The sequence below is a fragment of the Leopardus geoffroyi genome, chromosome C3 (genome assembly GCF_018350155.1).
Source record: "Leopardus geoffroyi isolate Oge1 chromosome C3, O.geoffroyi_Oge1_pat1.0, whole genome shotgun sequence".
NCBI classification, from domain to species: Eukaryota; Metazoa; Chordata; class Mammalia; order Carnivora; family Felidae; genus Leopardus; species Leopardus geoffroyi.
Genome location: NC_059338.1, coordinates 13,832,973 through 13,852,659, shown reverse-complemented (window position 1 = coordinate 13,852,659; position 19,687 = coordinate 13,832,973). Strand labels below are relative to the sequence as shown.

The 19,687-nt window shown below is 37.9% G+C and overlaps 1 long non-coding RNA gene across 1 annotated transcript; it reads right to left on the bottom strand.

The window, feature by feature from the left end:
• Positions 1-453: 453 nt before the first annotated feature.
• On the bottom strand, positions 454-16,253 carry LOC123585529. Its single transcript, XR_006706266.1, has 4 exons — positions 16,106-16,253; positions 3,591-3,674; positions 2,931-3,119; positions 454-765 (listed from the first exon to the last, which is right to left on the bottom strand). It is a non-coding gene; the product is annotated as an uncharacterized LOC123585529 (long non-coding RNA).
• Positions 16,254-19,687: the final 3,434 nt, after the last annotated feature.

Below are 19,687 nucleotides of genomic sequence, written 5' to 3'. Positions count from 1 at the left end.
TCAATTCTGGTTCTTCTTCTTAATCTCTCACCATGTGGATGAACTCACATTTTCAGCCTCACTTTGAGAAATGATGTTTGTTGAAGTAGGATTGTGGACTTTAATATTGAGTTTACAAGATATTGAGTTAATGTGACTCATTTACTTCACATTTCAAGATGTGTGTATGGTAGCGTCCTTCCAACCTTTTCTTATCCTCTTGAATCAAATATACTGATGTTCCAAATGTCTGTGGAGCCTGCCTTTTGTAGAAATCCTGCATCAGAAACCATTTTTAAGGATAACACACATGGGGCTAACCTTAAAAATCTCCATCATTTATAATAACATCTCATATATGTTAACATGATGAGATACAGAGTCAATATTTTGTGAGACAATTTTATTCTATGGCTAGGTTCTTATTTAAGTTATCAAATAATTAACCTTCACAATAAAGTACATGTATGTACTATCTTTTTCTTCTATAGAATTCAGGCTCTATTGAATAAGCAAAGTTATCATCTTATTAAAAGGAGATTTTCTCTGACACTTGGTTTTATTTCTTCACTTAAGATAATGAAATTGTTTTGAGAGTGTTCCACTGGTTGGGGTGGAGAGTGACAAGGAAAGCGAAAAAATAAGTAAAAGAAAGCAACGCATACTTTGGGAATTTTCCCAAACGGGTGAACAAAGAGTCCATGGGATGGGTGAGTTGCTCAAGCGAGGCCTTTGGATCAAGTCCTTTCTTTGCCAGGTTCGTACACATTCTCCATTTCACTTCACCTATTGCCAAAAAAATGGGGGAAGGAAATAAGAGAGCACAAGAGTGACAAATTGAGGATGAAATATACTTTATATGTAATCTCATTGGATGAAATATATATAAATAGTTGGAAACGTCATGTTAATTACTACCTTGTGAGTACAAAAGTATTTGACTCAACACTAATGGTCTTGATACTCTCACTGAACCATAACTAATGTCAAAAATTTGCAAAATTTCAAAGAAGAATATCACCTATAATATCCATGTGTCCTAACATCAAGGTCATTCTCTAATGATGAGGATTTTATCCACTTACATAATTTATGTGTAAATGAAGAATATGGATGCTTTATGTTTCTGAAGGAAAAAAAAAAAACCCACTTCTACCAATTCCAAGTTTCTGATCCCAGGCAGTGCTCCCATTAATATAATTCCAAATGATATCACATTTCCAAAAACATCTCCTTAGAGTGACTTGAGGGCTGTGCCACTCTCTCTAAGAATTACCAATTACTGTCTTGCATTTCCTCCGGAGCTGGATAAAAATTACCCATCTCCAATTTATCAGCAGATACATTATGGTTCTGTGGCCGAGAGTAAAAGAAGCTTTTCCTTAAATTGCCAGCTCTCGGGAGACTGGCCTTTTCTACTGGTTAGAAGATGTAGCCCCTGTTACCTTGCCCTTGTTACAAAGCCCTTTGAAGACTTTATCGGAGGAAGCAGTCTATACAATGTCCTCTTTACCTAGGGGGACAGGGTCAGTTTCCCGGTTCGGGTCAAGGGAAAATCCCTGTCTTTCCAACCCGTGTCAAGACGCGCCAATGGGATCTTGGGAGAGTGTAAAATGGAGTCACCCAGACTGGTGCCACGGGGCTTCAGAAGCCTGTTCAGTGAGGATTGCTGTAAACTTTACACCAGACTTCTAGACTGATGAGTTGAGTGAGTGAGCCCTCTCAGCTTCTGCTTTTATTCCATCTGGTATTTTAGGACCCTTTGCAAAGCTGTAGGAGCCCTAACAGCGGATTGACACTAACAGCAAGTGCAAGGGGCAAAGCCTCCTGGTTAAATGACCAGCATAAAGGAAACCTAAGTTCCCTGTGCTGAGGCACCTGTGCTATGGTAGGTCAGTCCAAATTCGGCTCAGAGAGGTTGAACAACTAACCCTGGGTCACAAAGTTCCTAAATGGCAGAGACAGGATTAAATCCTGAGTTGGTTTTTTCCCAGGATCCTTGCTTTTTTAACCACGTACTTAAGAAGGAATGATATTCTAGCATGTGAAATTGTGTGTTCTCACTGGGTGGTCAGAGAATAAAGAAATCACTGAACCCCTGAATTCAAAAGCTCAACCAGGGTCATTATTGTGAAGAACGGAGGAAGTTATATCCTGCAATGAATAGTTCTGTGCATTGTGGTTTTCTAATGGGAGGCACACAGGCAGAGCAGAGGTGAAATACGGGGGGTGGGGAGGGCTGTTGGAAATAAAGATCAGAGTCTAAAAGAAGCAGAAATAATCCAGTAATACGGCGGAAGACGAATAGCTTAGGATGTACTATAAACAGATAAGTGCAGACCAGCTCAGAACTGTGTTTTCAGCTCTTGTGTGAAGCAGCGGGTTTCAGGCTGCAGGTAGTAACGGCCAAGTTTTCACCTTCACATTACACCCAGCTCTTCCCCCAGAAGATCATTCTTTGAGCTGAAAGAAATAGGAGTCAGGAGCTGTGCAGTGGCGCATGCCTGCTCAGCTTATTAAAACATGGGAAGAAGGCAATATTTCACCCCCCAGAAATAAAAAAAGATAGACAAGTGAGAGCAGCTAATCCATCGGAAGAAATTAGCAGGCAGAGTATGTAGCTGTTTGAAATGATGAACGAGGCTGAAATAGCTACACAGGCTAACATCCAGTGGGATAATTACTCCAAGCTCTCAGGCTAAAATCTGTCTGGAAGGAACTGGGAGGCTTTGATGACTCAATTTCAATGGGCATGCTTATGAAATACATAGTAAAACCTATTAAAATTGAAATTGTTCTTGGTAGGTATTCTGTGACTGGGCTGCTGACCCTGTCAGGCGGCTTTTAATAAGGTACACACTATTTTTATTCTCAAAAGTGGCATGTACTTTAGCTGCCCACATGCTCAGTTTTAACCCTATAGTAACCCGTTCTCTGATTTTTCCATATACGTGTGTCGAGCACACTCGTGTTCTTCTACCAAAAAAAGTGGGTCTCCCAATGAATGCAGACATTGCTGGCTTCCGCTGTAACAAAAGCTGCTCCTTTATTATTCTGTCAACCAGTTTTCCAGCTTCAGGAACAGCACCCATCAAGCTTCATATCCACATCCAAGCAAATGTTGCCGTAATACATACCTGCTGATTTAAAACAATTTTGTTTTTCCCTTAGATAGAGTCTATCACGTGACGCCACGACCATCATTAGGCTATTCATGTGGAATATACCCGAGTATAATCCCAAATAATCCACACATTCTGAAATACGGGGTGCCTGGGTGGCTCAGTTGATTAAGCATCTGACTTTGGCTCAGGTCACGATCTCACGGTTTGTGAGTTCGAGCCCCCACGTCGGGCTCTGTACTGGGCTCTGTGCTGACAGCTGGGAGGCTGGAGCCTGCTTTGGATTCTGTGTCTCCCTCTCTCTCTGCCCCTCCCCCACTCATGCTCTGTCTCTCAAACATGAATAAACGTTAAAAAAAAAAAAATTAAACATACATTGAAATAAGTAGATCCCACAACTCACATGCCTGGGCAGAATTGTTGTAAGGAAATCCTCAAAGGTAAGAAAGAAGCTGGAAGCTAGAGAATTGCTAAGGCCATACTACTTACTGGAAGTGTGCCCTTGCGAGCAGTTGGAGAAGACATCTGGGAGCTTGACGGCGACGCTGGATCTCACGCTCCGCCTCGGACCGGCTACATTAGAATCTGCATTTTAACAAGATTCCTCAGGTAATATGCATACACATTAAAGTTTGAGAACTGCGCTTCTCCTGCACACCTGGTTTTAGATTTCTACGACCCTTCATCATTGAAGTAGCTCTGTGCTCAGCCACACCTTTCTCAGATAAAGCCTATTTGGAAGGGAAACAACTACAAAGAAATAGGGAAAATCCACTCACACTCCTGGTATTTCTAAAATCTTCCTCCGTTCAAATATATTAAAAGACAGGGGCGTCTGGGTGACTGAGTCGGTTAAGCCTCCGACTTTGGCTCAGGTCATGATCTCACAGTTTGTGGGTTCAAGCCCCACGTTGGGCTCTGTGCTGACAGCTCGGAGCCTGGAGCCTGTTTCAGATTCTGTCTCTCTCTCTCTCTCTCTCTCTCTCTGTCCCTCCCCTGCTCATGTTCTGTGTCTCTCTGTCTCAAAACTAAATTAAAAAATTAAAATAAAAAATTAAAATTAAAAAAAAAAAGAAAATGCAGAGTCAAGGTGATGAGGAGAAGAAGGAGGAGGAGCAGAAGAGGAAGAAGAGGAAGAAGGAAAAGAAGATTCATGTAAAATCAGCCCAGACACATTTTTCTCTCATTTACTTCTAGATTAGGGTTACACCAGTTGGTAAATATAAAGGCACTAAGAGTTGTTAGTTGATCTCTCATACATTGTGTTTGTAGTTCTGGGGGTGGGGCACAGGTCCACTCATGCTTCGTGATATTTGCTAATGCTTTTATGAAGCCCACAGTTGTAGAATCCCTTCAGGTATCTTTAAGGATACGTATATCTTTCCCATCCTGCTTTGATATTCTGTCATCCTGTATATTCCACACTAATACTGATCATCCCTCAACCTGCCTCTATGTTACTCACTCCTGATTCTACAGACTGGTTCATCCATTACTACCTCCAATTGTCAATGACCTTCACCCAGCCTCCTCTTTAATTATAAGTTCCTATGGCCACTCTATGAAGCTGGTGTTTTGTTTTGTTGTTTTGTTTTGTTTTGTTTTGTTTTGTTTTGTTTTGTTTTTTTTCCAGCAGGTCCAGAACCCTGGAAGTCTTAAATTCTTCCTGCTCTCTCTTCCTGTTGAACCCAACTTGGACTCAATTTCCTTTTTTTATTGGTATGTCTAGCATCTACCACCCAACCCATCACTCGATCCAGGTACCTGCATAATGTTTAAGAAAAATCAAGCAGTCATGAAACCCCTGCAAGTACGTAATTTCAGATCTCTGCTGACCCTTAACCTACTCTCATCGCCCTTAACATACTTCAGATCTTCATCATTGTCCTCAAACTCTCTTTTCAACTCCTGCCTCCTCCCAGTCGTCAAAACACACGAAGCCTCCTGTGTCATACATAGAATGAAGGCATTATCGCTCAACTGCTACCACCGGTTTAATGGTGTCTTTCTATTCATGCTCATTCCTAACTTCCTTCCTTTCAATCTTAGAGAAAAGGAGGTCCGCACGGACTCCAGCCCGGTCTGTGCCCTTAATTCCTTTCCCTGCCAACACCGTGACTTTGCCCCTCAATCATCTCCTCTCACGTTCTCTGTTGAATCTTCAATGGCTCTTCCCCTCCTCTCCCTGCTAATTCATTGTCCCCAACTTGGAAGTAGAGCCCGGTGTCTCCCAGACCAAAAAGACCTGGCTTTCGCCTCATAGCTCTCTAGCTTCAGGCCAGCTCTCCCTTTGTATTAACATTCCTCTAACGTGTCGTTTTATTTAATTTCATATTCTCAGTGCACATCGACCCACTGCGTATTGGACTTCTGTTTCCTGGCTGCACTTGCCGAAATGTCAGTCACCTTCTGATTGCCAAATCCAGATTGACACTTTATCATTTTTCTGTAGGGTATTTGACACCTAAATCTATTTTTTTTGCCTCCAAACTCTCCATTCTGCTGGCCGTTCCCACATCTCTGGCCATTTCCTTCACTCTGTCTTATTCAAGCGTTCCTCTGCTTTCTCCCACCTTTAAATGTTCCTACATTTCTCCCAAGACTTTACTAACTTGTTTATATGTTTTTTCCCAAGAGATTAGATTGACCCACTACTGCTTATGGTTTCGGCAACCATTTGCATGCGGATGACTAACAGATTCACACCCTGAGATCATACCTCTCTTCAGGTTCAGGCTCATTTATTCAAACCCTCTGTCGGATAGCTCAGTCTAGGTTTTACTCAAGCACCTAAAGTTTGGAGAGCACTAAGTCGCTTTTTTTTTTAAGTTTATTTATTTATTTTGAGAGAGACATAGGACGTGCAAGTAGGGGAGAGGCAGAGAGAGAGAGAGAGGGAGAGAGAGAGAGAGATGTCTGCACGGAGCCGGATATGGGGCTTGAACCCACAAACCGTGAGATCCTGACCTGAGCCGAAGTCGGATGCTTAACTGCCTGAGACACCCAGGTGCCACTTTACTCAAGCACCTAAAACTCAGTGTGTCTAATATGGACCCATCCTTCCACCAACCTGCTCCTTCTCCCATGTTCCTAGTCTTCGTGGTACCACATCCACAAAACCCCCAAAGTTAGAGCTTACCCTTGACTCCTCCCCCAACAATGGACTATAAAGGCTCAGGGATCCAAATTTCCTGGATATCTCTGGGCTCCAATTGTTATTTGCCCTTCCTTCTTGTTCAGGCCATTAGTTTGTCTCATGAGGATTATTACAAAACCTCCTGCTTCTAGTATTAACCTCGCAGATTCAGCTACCACACAGACAGCAGAGGCTTATGTTCATTCATTCATTTCACAAATATTTATTGACAGCAAATGTTTATTTACAATATACAGTATAGAGGGAACAGCTGTTATGTTAACGACTAGATAAGGATGATAGCAATGTAAAATTAAATGCTGTAAAGCAGGGGTCAGTCACCTGTTTTTGTATAGCCCATTGTCCTATGAATGAATTTCATGTTTTTATGTGGTTGGAAAAATAAAAACAGAAGAAAAATAATATTTCATGACACGTGAAAATTGCACATGAAATTCGAACTTTGTATGCCAAAATAAAGTTTTATTGGAACACAGCCATGCTCAGTAATCTATGTTTGTTCTACGGCTGCTTTTATGTCACAGAAACAGAGTTGATTCGTTGTGGTAGAGGCTGGTCAGATTGTAGGAAAATTCAGACATCTGAAAATACTCACTATCTGGCCCTTCACAGGAAAAGATTACTGATACCTGCAATGTGGCATTTTAAAATTTTAATCATCACATTACCAAAATAATGGCGTGGGGAAATGGATTAGACACGCTTACATCTTAAAGATTCTAAAAAGCTTATTTAATATTACATATGTTCAAATAACATTAGTTTAATAGACATTAAATGTAAAAATGATCTCTCTGGTTAGTTTAATAAAAAGTTGTTGAGTATTATGCATCAAGTATTTTTCGAGACACTGAACATACAAAGATAATAAAAACAGGTCACTGAGGGGCACCTCAGTGACTCAGCTGGTTGAGCGTCTGCCTCGAGTTTTGCCTCACAGTCCTGAGATCAAGCCCGAGAGTCCTGAGTGTGGAGCCTGCTTGGGATTCTCTCTCTCCCTCTCTCTGCTCCTCCCCTGCTCACATTCTCTCTCAAAATAAATAAACATTAAAAACAAAAACAAAAACAGGCCACTGAGCTAAAAGAAATAGATATTTCTGTAAAATTAATCAGACTGAGAACAGCCTTACAAAGGATTATAAGTTATGAAAGAGGAGGGGCCATCGGTCAAGCAGGAATGTTCAGGAAAGTCTTTCCGGTAGGAAGCACTCCTCAGCTAGAACAAGACACAGTGTGATCTTACCCAATCCAGTCCCCGGATGCAACATTCTTCTGTTACAATCGTTGATTCTTACAGTCTTAGTGATAAGAATGATTCATGTATTTTTAAAGTTTTAATTATTTTTTTTCAGTTTTTATTATTGAAGGACAATTGACATACAACGTGTATCTTTTAAAGTAACCGTATTTTAAATTCTCCATTACTATTTCGAAACCTGCTGTATCTGAAAGCTTTCATCATCACACAACTGCTTGCATACCAGTGTCTTCACCGGCTTAATGCCATTGCCATTTGAGCCTGCAATCATAATGAACGTGGAAAATAGCATAAATCTGATGGATGGCGCATAATGCAAATATTTTATACTTGTTAGCTGTGTATGTGTGTCAGATAATTGTACATTTACTACTCTTGGATCTCAATTAATTCATTCAGGATGATTGGATATTAGTGAAAATCAAAAAAAAAAAATGCAAACACCATAATAATGTTACCTGAAAGGGTATTTCATTACCTATAGAATGTAGGAGACATTTTTCTCATTAGCATCTTCTACTGAATTAGGGCTTTATGCTGTTAGAGTATTTGTGGCTTAGTCAAAGCTCATAAAATAGACAGTAGCCAATAATGGAGAAGAATGATTTACTGGCAAGGAGCCATGTCTCTAAGTCTTTTTTTTTTTTTTTTTTTTACATTTATGTAGTCAGAAATTACTTGGACTCATTTTTTCACATCTCCTTCAGGAAGAAAGAGAGAATAGATATATTTTAACATCACTGACTTTTTAAAAAGAATAGATATACATTTAAAGACCTTCATCCTTTTATACTGGCCACTAAAATTTCATTTGCATCGTTCCAAGTACCAACTTGATATATAGATAGATATATAACATGGTTTTTCGAAAACGTCATTTTTCATTTGTTCCTCCTGTTATATTTTCCAATTCTACCATCTAGATAAGGAAACAATTTAAGATGGGCTACATTAGTGACTTAGGTATGTACTAGCAAACAAGATCAGAAACAGGACTCAGTTTTGGGGTGCCAGGGTGGCTCCACTGGTTGAGTGTCTGACTTTTGATTTCAGCTCAGGTTGAGATCTTGAGGTTGGGGACAGAGCATCGTATGGGGCTCTGTGATGAATGTGGAGCCTGCTTTGGATTCTCTCTCTCTCTCTCTCTCTCTCTCTCTCTCTCTCTGTGTCTTTCTCTCTCTGCCCCTCCCCTGCTAGGGCACGCATACTGTCTCTCTCTCTCCCTCTCTCTCAAAATAAATTTAAAAACATTAAAAAAAAAAAAAGAAACAGGAATTAGCTTTAATAAATCATACAGGATGTTGTGCTAAAAAAGCCAAAAAATTAATAGGTCTTAGGGCTGCACAGCCCTTTTTCCTGGGGCTTTCTATATTTTTACAGATGAGTTTATTTACATTTTATCACAAGATGATAGTCTCATTTTAAATATAATGTAGAATACAATGAGGTATAAAAGATTATATTCTTATTTTTATTTATTTTATTTATTTTTTATTATTTTTATATGTAGTTTTTATTTGAGAGAGAGAGAGACAGGTGAGCAGGGAGAGAGAGAGAGAGAGAGAGAGAGAGAGAGAGAATCCCAAGCAGTCCCCACGCTCGGCACAGAGCCCAACGCAGAGCTCTATCTCAGGACCCTGGGATCGTGACCTGAGCCAAAATCAAGAGTCGGACACTTACTCGACTGAGCCACCCAGGTGCCCCCAAAAATACACTTTTAAAACACTTTCTCTTCTTAGAAGTAGTACTAAGTAGCATATGCCCCGGCCATAATAATGGTTGGCATATGTATCATTTAGTAAAAAAATTTCAGAATGCTATGACATTTATAACAAACTGTTTAATTACATATTTTTAATGTACATGGACAATGTTGGCCTCAATTCATGTAATTTAAGTTGAAAACTAGATTTTCAATTTTAGAAGGTCTAAGACCTTACAAGTATCCACTGGAAGAATCATACTTTGAATTGCGAATATGTATTCAGTGAGTTTTAGAAGTAAAACACTGTGACAAGTAATTGAGTATACAGAAGTGTTCTCACACCGCTTATCCTCAATGATGGAAACAACAAAGTAAATAGGATATATCACACCAAAGAAACAAAAACAAAAACAATGAGCTAGGCTTTTTCTCTGGTAGAATAATAGAACTTCTTGCATGATTACTTAATTATGCACTGTCTTAAAAATTAATTTCCTATGTAATACATTATCAAAAATATTTATAACCTAAAAAGTACTGTTTTGCTCCATACAAGAATGTGCTATTTTGATATTCTATGACGGTAGAGTTTCAAAGGTTTAGGAAATATAAAAATTAAGAAAATGCCTTTCCAAATAAAGTTTAGTCACTATAGCTGGTTTAATTCATAAGTGTCTTTTTATGTTTTAAGGACAGGATGACTTTCTGATAACATCAATATCAGAAATTCTGATGCCTTCTTCAGTTTTTAAAATCTAGTTCTCTAGTCTGCCTCTCATAGCCTCATAGCCACTTTGGTATTGAAAATCTTTCCTGCCTTTGCCTTTTTTCACATAATGAAAATTTACTCAGTTCTTTGGAACCTGTTAGCAGAAATAAAATAACCCTTTTCCTTATATGTATATAAATAAAAATTGCCTGGTTCGTCCACTTGTATATACACAATCCCAAATCTTACAACGTTAGCACTTAGATATTCAGTGGATGCTTCATTGATACCTCTATTGTCCAAACCTATAAGAATAAACATTATTGGTATTTTCTTAACGTTCGGTCATAATTTGGGTTAGTGAAATCCCAAAGTAACAAACAGTTTTCCGAAGAGAACTATTTCACAAAGTCCAATTTAATTTGCTAGCAAAGTAATATTCAGACTGAATGTAGCAACAATAGAGAAACAGGATATTCAATTTTTTCCTTAGCTAATAAAAAATGCTATGTTTTCGTTTGAATAGATTCTCTCCTCTACGTACAGATGTCATTTTTCCACTGCTTGTGGAAAACAGCGTAACATTCCTGCCATTCACCTGTTTCAAAACAAACGGTTTCATGGATCAGTATTATTTCTTTGTACAAATAAAAGAGTGCCGTTAAAAGAATCCTGTTTTTGGACTTCAAAGTGATCAAACTTGACAAGCAGTGCAGCTCCTGGCTGTCTGTAGCTAACCCTGTAACGGTAGGTGTTAATGTACAGCATTTAATGGACTTCTAATTTCCCTGTAATTTAGGGAGCTAAAAGGAGCAAAATATGGCAGATAAAGAATTATAGTGTTCCAGATTTTAGGAAAAAGGTGCATTATTAAGTGGGAAACATTCAGTTATAAGAAAGAGTAGAATTGCATTTCCTAAAAATGTTAAATATAAATTTTCTCACTTCAACATTTTAATACGAACTCCTGAAGCTTTGGGGGAGGATCATATTTCTTTGCTTTTATTTTTTTAACCTGTCTGCCTTGGAGGAATTTAACTACATTTTTAAGCAATGGTCCATAGACATTATAAACATAATTTCAGTTCTCGGAAAGTTATCGTGCAAAGTGCAGTTGTTAGTCAGAAATCCTCCACCAAAAACCTATCAGATGTAACAAGATAATTCAGAAAGGTGACTGGTTGCAAAATAAATCTCAAAACCAGTAACATTTCCATAGACGAGCACTAATCAGAAAAGTCAATGGGAACATTACGATTCCATTGGCATTAACAACAAATAAATGTAGACGAGTAAGACGTAAATACAAGCAAGGTACAGGCTTTCTTTCACAAAGCAAATCAGAACATTTTCCTATGGGATACGAAAGAAGACTTGAAAACAATGGACTTATTTCTAGCTGGTAAGATCTAACGGCCAATTTCTCCTAAATTAGTTTGTGAGTTAATATACATTCTTTCAGAATTCAATGGGATTTTCTTTTTTGCCTTTATAAAACGATTCCATGTTCACCACAAGGAACTATAAGCTTCTGTATGCACATGTACATACACACCGTGTGTGTATATGCAGTTGAACTTTGAACAATGTGGGATGCCAACCCCCACGCAGTCAAAAATCCACGTATAACTATTGACTCTCCCAAAACTTAACTACTAATACCTCCTGTTGGCCAGAACCCTCACCAATGAGACAGTCGATTAATGCATATTTTGTATGTTATGTGTATTGTACTCTGTACTTTCACAATCAGGTAAGCTAAAGAGAAGAAAATGTTATTAAGAAAACCATAATGAAGAGAAAATATGTCTATAGCATTATACTGTAAAAAATCTGCATACAACTGAACCCAGGCAGTTCAAACTGAGTTGTTCAAGGATCAGCTGTAGTATAGAGAGAGAATGATGAGGGGAGAGTTGAATTTTTATGTATTTCAGGTTACGTGTTATAAAGCTACAACATTTAGGGGCGCCTGGGTGGCTCAGTCGGTTGTGCATCCGACTTCGGCTCAGGTCGTGATCTCGAGGTTTGTTAGTTCGAGCCCCGCGGTGGGCTCTGTGCTGGGAGCCTGGAGCCTGCTTCAGATTCTGTGTCTCCCTCTCTTTCTGCCCTTCCCCTGCTTGTGCTCTGTCTCTTTCTGTCCCTCAAAAATGAATAAATGTAAAAAAAAATTTTTATAAAGCTAAAACATTTAATAAAATATCATTATCAGTTCAACGGTTAAGAGACAAAACAATGAATACATTAGAAAGTCCCAAATCTACCTAATTTATGTTGGAGTTTAATATATGATAAAGGTGGTATTTTTGAATCAGTGAAGAAATGGCAAACTATTCATTAAAATTTTCTGGCACAATTAAAGCAGGTTGTCATTATCCTCATTTTACCAATGAGGAAACTGGAGCACAGAGAGGTTAGGTAAGGTGCCCATAGTCAAACAGCTTGGAGGCAATAATAGGTGTAAGACTCAAACTCAGGCAGGCTTACTCCAAAGTCTGAGCCTTTACCATTACACTGTCTCTTCCTAAGTTTTTACAGCAATCTTATTTTACAAGTAGAAAAACTGAATGACAGAAAAGTTAAATAACTTCCTAAGATTACATAATCAAGTAATTCAGGCCATCAGAGTAGTTATCTGATTTTTAAAAATACTGTTTGTCCATTAAATCTGAATTTACAAAAATCTAAATCTTTTGATGTAGGCAGATTATTTTTATAAGAGAGTCTCATCAATTATTATTAACTACCTAATACAGTGTTATTTCTAGTATTTGGGTAAACTGCGAGAAGAGATATCTAACATAATCAACTATGGCCCTCCAATTTAATAGAAACATGGATAAAAATTATTTACATACTGTATCAAATTTTCCAAAATAGGCTGTGTTCAGATTTCACCACCTTTGAGAATATTTGGGGGGCTTTATTTCACTTCCTTTCCCAACCTAATGATAAAATAAGTTGTTCCCCCCTTCACTGTGCTATGTTTTTCTTTCTTTTATTTCCTTCTATCTCTGGTTGAGCACATACCCCACTGGATGGTAGTTACCTGTAAAAATGTTTTTGTGTCAAGATACCAGGAGTGGAGCAAGAATTATTTGTATTCTCAGAGCATATTACAGTGCCTATCATATATTAGAGACTCAATAAATATTTTGCGTTGTCCTGAAACGGTTCATCTATATTACAGTATAATATATATAATATATATACATATATTATATAATACAGTATAAGATATAGAGTATCTTTCTCTACAGTACAAAGCTGGAGGCTCCTTGGAAATAGACAAGAACATTTGTCATAATCTCCATAATCTCTGGAAGATGTAAGAGAGCTAATAAAACATCAGAAATAAGAATTTTAAAATCTGGTTTCAGACACTGGGTCTACAACTGTTTATTGATTACCGAGCTTCCTTCAATCCTGGAAGGATTCCAGGGTGTTTGTGAACTATAATAGAGAACAATTTAGTAGAAATATCGATTATAATGCCTACTTGTACTATCAGTCAATGTTGTTTATACTTTTAACATTAATATAGCCGGGGCATCTGAGCGACTTAGTTGGCTAAGCGTCCAACTCTTGACTTTGGTTAAGAGCATGACCTCATATTTCGTGGGATCGAGCCCCGTGTGGGGCTCCACACTGATAGCACAGAGCCTGCTTGGGATTTTCTCTCTTCCTCTCTCTCTCTACCCCTCCCCTGCTCACATGCCCTTTCCCCCCCTCTCTCTCTCTCTCAACATAAATAAACATTTAAAAAATCTTTAATATAGCCATTTATTAAGCTATTATAACACGTCATCTCTTCTGTCAACCACTTCATGTACTGTATCATCTAATCTCATGACAACGCTTCAAATGAGCTAATGATATCCTCACTTCACAGTTAAGGAAACTAGGAGGGTCAAGCTGCCAAGGTCACACAGCTAGAGAGTAAGAAAGTTGGAATTCAAACTCAGAAGTGCCTGATTACAACTGCTGATCATGGCCACTATAATTTTTTCTATAAAGCAATACCTTAAAAAATTGCAAATTGCAATACTCTAAGAAAGCTATATTCTGAAACATAGACAACTAAGAGATATAGATTTAGATGTAGATAAAGACTTCTTAGATGACTTACATTTCACAGAACATTTTGGAACTGAAAAAGAACATGTACTACCAGAGTCAGGCTTCAGAGCATGCCCAATGGTTTCCAATTTCTTTCTCTATCCCAAATTTTGTTTCTAATCTAGAAACTACTGAATATTTTCACTTGAGTGTCTCAGAGACTCCGCAAACTTAACAGATACAGGCATTTATTTATTTATTTATTTAGCGAAAGCATGAGCATGGGAGGGGCAGAGAAAGAGAGACAGAAAGAGAATCCCAAACAGGCTCTGCACTGTCAGCAGTGCGAGCCTGATGCAGGGCTTGAACACATGACAGCAAGATCCTGACCTGAGCTGAAATGAAGAGTCAGACGCTTAATTGACTGCGCCGCCCAGGGGCCCCTAGGTTAGGCTTTTGTCTTTAGAGTTCTTATGACTGGATTGTACGACCCCCCCCCCACCCCCCACCTCCAGTTCACTCCTCTCTCATCTACTTGACATGAATTAAAAGAAGTGTTTACTGTCTGCTTCCAGACTGAGGAGGTTGTGAATGCACTGATGGCAGAAAATTTATCTTCTTCAAATTCTGTGTTATACTTTGCAGTACCTAGCTTGGTGCCTGGCTCCTAATTAAAACAAAACAAAACAAAACAAAACAAAACAAAACAAAACAAAACAAACTTCTTTATATGCATGTGTGTGCCTACCAACCTATCTAATTGGTCAATTGAACACAAAAACTAACCAATTTAAAGACAGTTAATTATTTGACCATGGGTAAAGTATTCCGTTTTTCTAGTTTTAGTTCATTTATAGCTCACCTCAAAGAAATTCCCCCAAACCTTCTACCTAACTGCTGGTTAATTTTTATACTAAATAACACTTCACTACAAATGTAATCTTTAGGCAAAATGTATTCCTCTCATCTCAACCCCTTCCCAATTTAAAAATACTGCCTACTTCTAAAACACTATAGAATTTTGGTGTGACCACATGAGGAAAAAAATTCTGTAGGTTATTCCTTTGTTTTTGCCTTCTCCAAAGTATTAAATACTTTGGAATTCAAATTCTCTGCCCAAAAGTTAAATGTTAATTTTTAATTAAAATTTTTTAGAAGTTAATTTTTTTTAAAGCTAACTACCTATATTTATATTTGTCTAACAGAAAGATTTTGAAGACCTATCACATGGAAGGCACTTTACTAGTCCCAAGGATAGATTTATAAAGCAAGATCTCTGAACTCTAGAAGCTCACAGCGTATGAAGGCTGATAATGTTCACGTTCAGGGAGGCAACATAGAGTCTCCAGTTAAGTGTTTTTGCTACATAGAAAGTACTCGATCAATTTATTGAAAGAAATAATCAGAATATGATATAGTAATTACCACCTTATTGGTTTATACAGAAATCACATTTAGCATACTCTTTGCAGCTGAAATTATTTTACAGAACACAAAATTCCAATAGATTTACTAAAGAGGTCTTGATTAAAAAAAAATAATATCTCTAAGTCTGCCTACACCTGACATATATAACAATTTTAATAAATCATAACACATTGGGTCGGGGGGAAGCAATTAATGCCAAATTAAATAAAAGGTAACTGATAGAAGTGAATTCACAACCTGAGTAACTGCAATTATTTTAGATATTTCATTTTTACCCTAAACCTAATGTCACTGAATTGTTTTAAATGGCCTTACCGAAGCAAGGTGATTGTTTTGCCACAGATTAGGGAAATCATGGTTTATTGGCCAAGCCACTGACCTTCCAAGATCCTGAGCTAAAATCCCGTTAGCACAAGTTGTTTTAATGTGAACTTGATACAGAAACTCAGAGCCTGAGAAAGGAGATCTGAAAGGCACCTTTCTAAAAAACAATTGATTTGCTTCATTTCATTGAAATGGCTAATGCTTTGATGGTTCATATTTACAATGGCTTGTCCTGCTCTTCAATGGAGTTGATATGTTGGAGTCTTTAACACCATAAACTTGATCAGAACTTCCTTAGTAATAAACAGACTGGATTTCAGGGGTGTGCCCCTCCTCCTCAGGCCTCTGGAGCCCATTTGCTTACCAATTTGTAGCTAAAGACATCGAGAATGGTGTTCTTCATGCTCAACTGCTCCAGGTAGTTGAAAATAGTTCTGGGAAGCTCAGTATGCAAACTGGCTTGGGAGCCTGAAAGGCTTCAAAGAGAAGAAAATTTGACCTTCCTTAGAGAAAGGCTGTTGCTCAGTGCAATTCTCTTCTAAGTATGGAATTTCTGTAGCATTCCTAAAACACATGAAGAATGTCTATTTTCCCTGGAAGCCACTCCCTAAATGACTGAGAAAATTAAAAGCGGGGATTCTTGTTTGTACAGTTTTCTTAAATACCGAAGATGTTTCAAATTTCACAGTGATTCATGTTGAAGCCCATGGTTGAAACACGTGGCCTGTTAAAGAGCTAGGGACACATGTCTCTCCTACACATTAATGCACATAATGTCGAGGCTGAAACTTAACAGCTACTGAAGGGCCAGGGGTCGATAGGCTTGTTTTTCCTTTTCAAATCCACTCCTTTGGAAGTGTTCTAGGTGTATTTTCTCTCTTTACTTTTGAACAACAGGTCCAATTCAATCATGAACGTGTTGGAACCAAGCTATTACATTAGTACAAAAATGCTGATTCTCTCTGCCCCCACCTTTTTCTTTTTGTAATGTTTGAAGGTTTTCACTGAATGCGTATTTCCTATGCCAAGGTGCAGAATCTCACCCAGATTACTTTTCTGTTTGCAAAGCAATTTTGCCATAGCAGCACTAGCTAGGGTCTGTTATGGTGAGTTCAGGGTTAACCTAACAGTCATCAACCAAAATCCTAAAAGATAAAAGAAGTCCATGGGAATCATACTTCAGTAATCATGAATAGAAAATTATCCTCTGCTGCTCTCTCGAAAATCCTTGACAACTAATGCCATCCCAACCTCTCTACACATATATCCTGCCTACAAAAAGAATTCCGTGAATGCTTTATGGAAAAAAAATCTCGGGCCCCAAATTAAAGGATCTATTTGTACCCATTAGTGGACTCTAACTCAGCATCTCACCCAGATTTCAACATAATCCTTCCATGATTCCCAGCTCTATTTTTAGTGTATGTCTCCTGTATTTAACTTGTTTCTCTTCATGGTGGAAAAAAAAAAAAAAAAAAAAAAAACAACTCATTGGGTCTTCATTAATACGATGGCAATCATAACAGCATGATTTTTTTTTAATTTTTTTTTTCAACGTTTATTTATTTTTGGGACAGAGAGAGACAGAGCATGAACGGGGGAGGGGCAGAGAGAGAGGGAGACACAGAATCAGAAACAGGCTCCAGGCTCTGAGCCATCAGCCCAGAGCCCGACGCGGGGCTCGAACTCACGGACCGCGAGATCGTGACCTGGCTGAAGTCGGACGCTTAACCGACTGTGCCACCCAGGCGCCCCATAACAGCTTGATTAATGGTAAAAGACATTGCAGGAAACAAACGCAAGATGACATGATTTTATGTCAGGATTTCTTAAGTGTTGTTAATTTGACTGAAAATAAGCAGCTTGGGAATTGTTTAAATCATTTTTGAAAACAAATCCAAACCTGAAGGTGGATCAGAAAGCTTTTCTGTAAAGGTGTTCATGAGCTAGGGAACATTCCAAAAGAGGAGCTGAGCCAATTAAAAAGCAAAATCACATTTTAAATCACATTAAAGCACAAAATTGTAAAGTTGTTTTATTATTTTTACTGTATATTAGGTATGGGTATGTGAGTATGTATATATGGGAATAATATATGCTGCTTCTTTTTTTAAATTTTTTAATGTTTTTATTTATTTTTGAGAGAGAGAGAGAGAGCGCGAGCGGGGGAAGGGCAGAGAAAGAGGGAGACACAGAATCCGAAGCAGGCTCCAGGCTCTGAGCTGTCAGCATGGAGCCAGATGCTGGGCTCGAACTCACCAACGGTGAGATCATGACCTGGGCCAAAGTCAGAGGCTTAACTGACTAAGCCACCCAGGTCTCCCACTTATACTGCTTTTTTATGTCTCAGTTATATAAATTACACAGCAATTAATAAAAACAAAAAATTTAAAATGTCCTTATTTCCTTATATTTTAATATTTATTGTTATAATAATAAAACATGCAAATAATTTTTTTTCTCATGTTTTTCTTTAGGAGCTTAGTTGACAGTTAAATGAGAGAGTATCTACATAAAGTAAAAGTTAAGAGGATAATTAATTAAAGCTAAAGTATACATATGGATTTAATAATCTGAGTATTTCAGGCTCTGTAGATATAAATATTATCAACAAAGATGGAAAATTAATTTAATGTCTCCAAATATTTGTATACATATACATATGTGTATTTATGTATTTATATAATATCGCAACTCAATCAATAAATAATGGCCTGGCAAAAATATCATGAAACCTTTTGCATTTCAACTATGGTTCTTAATCTCAACAAAAATACTCAAGGAAATTTTAAATCTCCTCCTGACTATCTCACCGGATTGCTAATTTACACTTCAGAAGTCACTTATCTTTCCTGTGTCTGTCTCAACTACAAAACTGGGCCAAAATCTTTCCTTCTCTGTAGATAACTTCTATAAAATCCTCAAAGTAAAAATTATATATCAGGTACAAAATGAGGCTGTCAATTCTCCTATTTCTTTGAAGAAGAGTTAATGTGAAATACAACTTGCACAGTTACAAATGAAAGGTGGAAGTTGAAAGAAAGCAATAATCGATAGCTGTGAAATCCCAAAAGCTACCGAATCCAATCGACGAGGGAAGAGTTAAAATATGAGAACTCCCAAAAGCTTAGATGACTTTGGAAACACAGATCAAAAACAAAGAGACGGAAAGTATAATTAACTCCATTACTGCTCAGTCAAATGAAAACAGCCATGACATCCTTTCTTATTTATGACACCAGCAAATAGCTCAATTCCACTCCTGGATATTGCTGTAGGACAGCACTGGCTCCACAGTGGGTGAAAACAGAAACAAGCTGCTAAAATTTATGTCACTAGATCACATTAGAGATGTAAGATTTATGCAGAAGTCCCATAAAGAATAAGTAGCTTTTATATCTTATAACAATTCTTGTTCTCCAGCAAACAAAAGTCTGGATGTAGAAATATCCATGGAGACCTAGAATTTTCCAAAGTGCACTAGAATAATCGAGAGTTATTTACCTAAATATACATTTTATCTCAGATATTGGAACTTGCCAATAATAATAAAAAAACTTAAGTAATCAAGCCATTTATTACCACTTATGAAATATTTTTATTTATGAGCCGTTCTTAGTGACGGGAGAATTCATCAACGTGGTACATATTCACCATTGTATAGAAGGGACAATAGAAATAGCAAAGGGACTATTCAGGTCACACACAGCGTTTCTTCCTGGGATGTTTTTGATTATTACCTACCTCTGTTCTCATCTTTCTGGTCAAATTTTGCCTTCTTAACCATTTTGGTAATCCTACTGCCTGGCACAGTACCTAGCAGGTAGTAGTTACTCAGTTAATATATTTCCCCATAAAGAATCCCATTGTGCATACATATTCTATTACTATTTCTTTGCACCTATTATCAATGCCTAGAACAGGCACTTTATTCACAGTAGGTGTT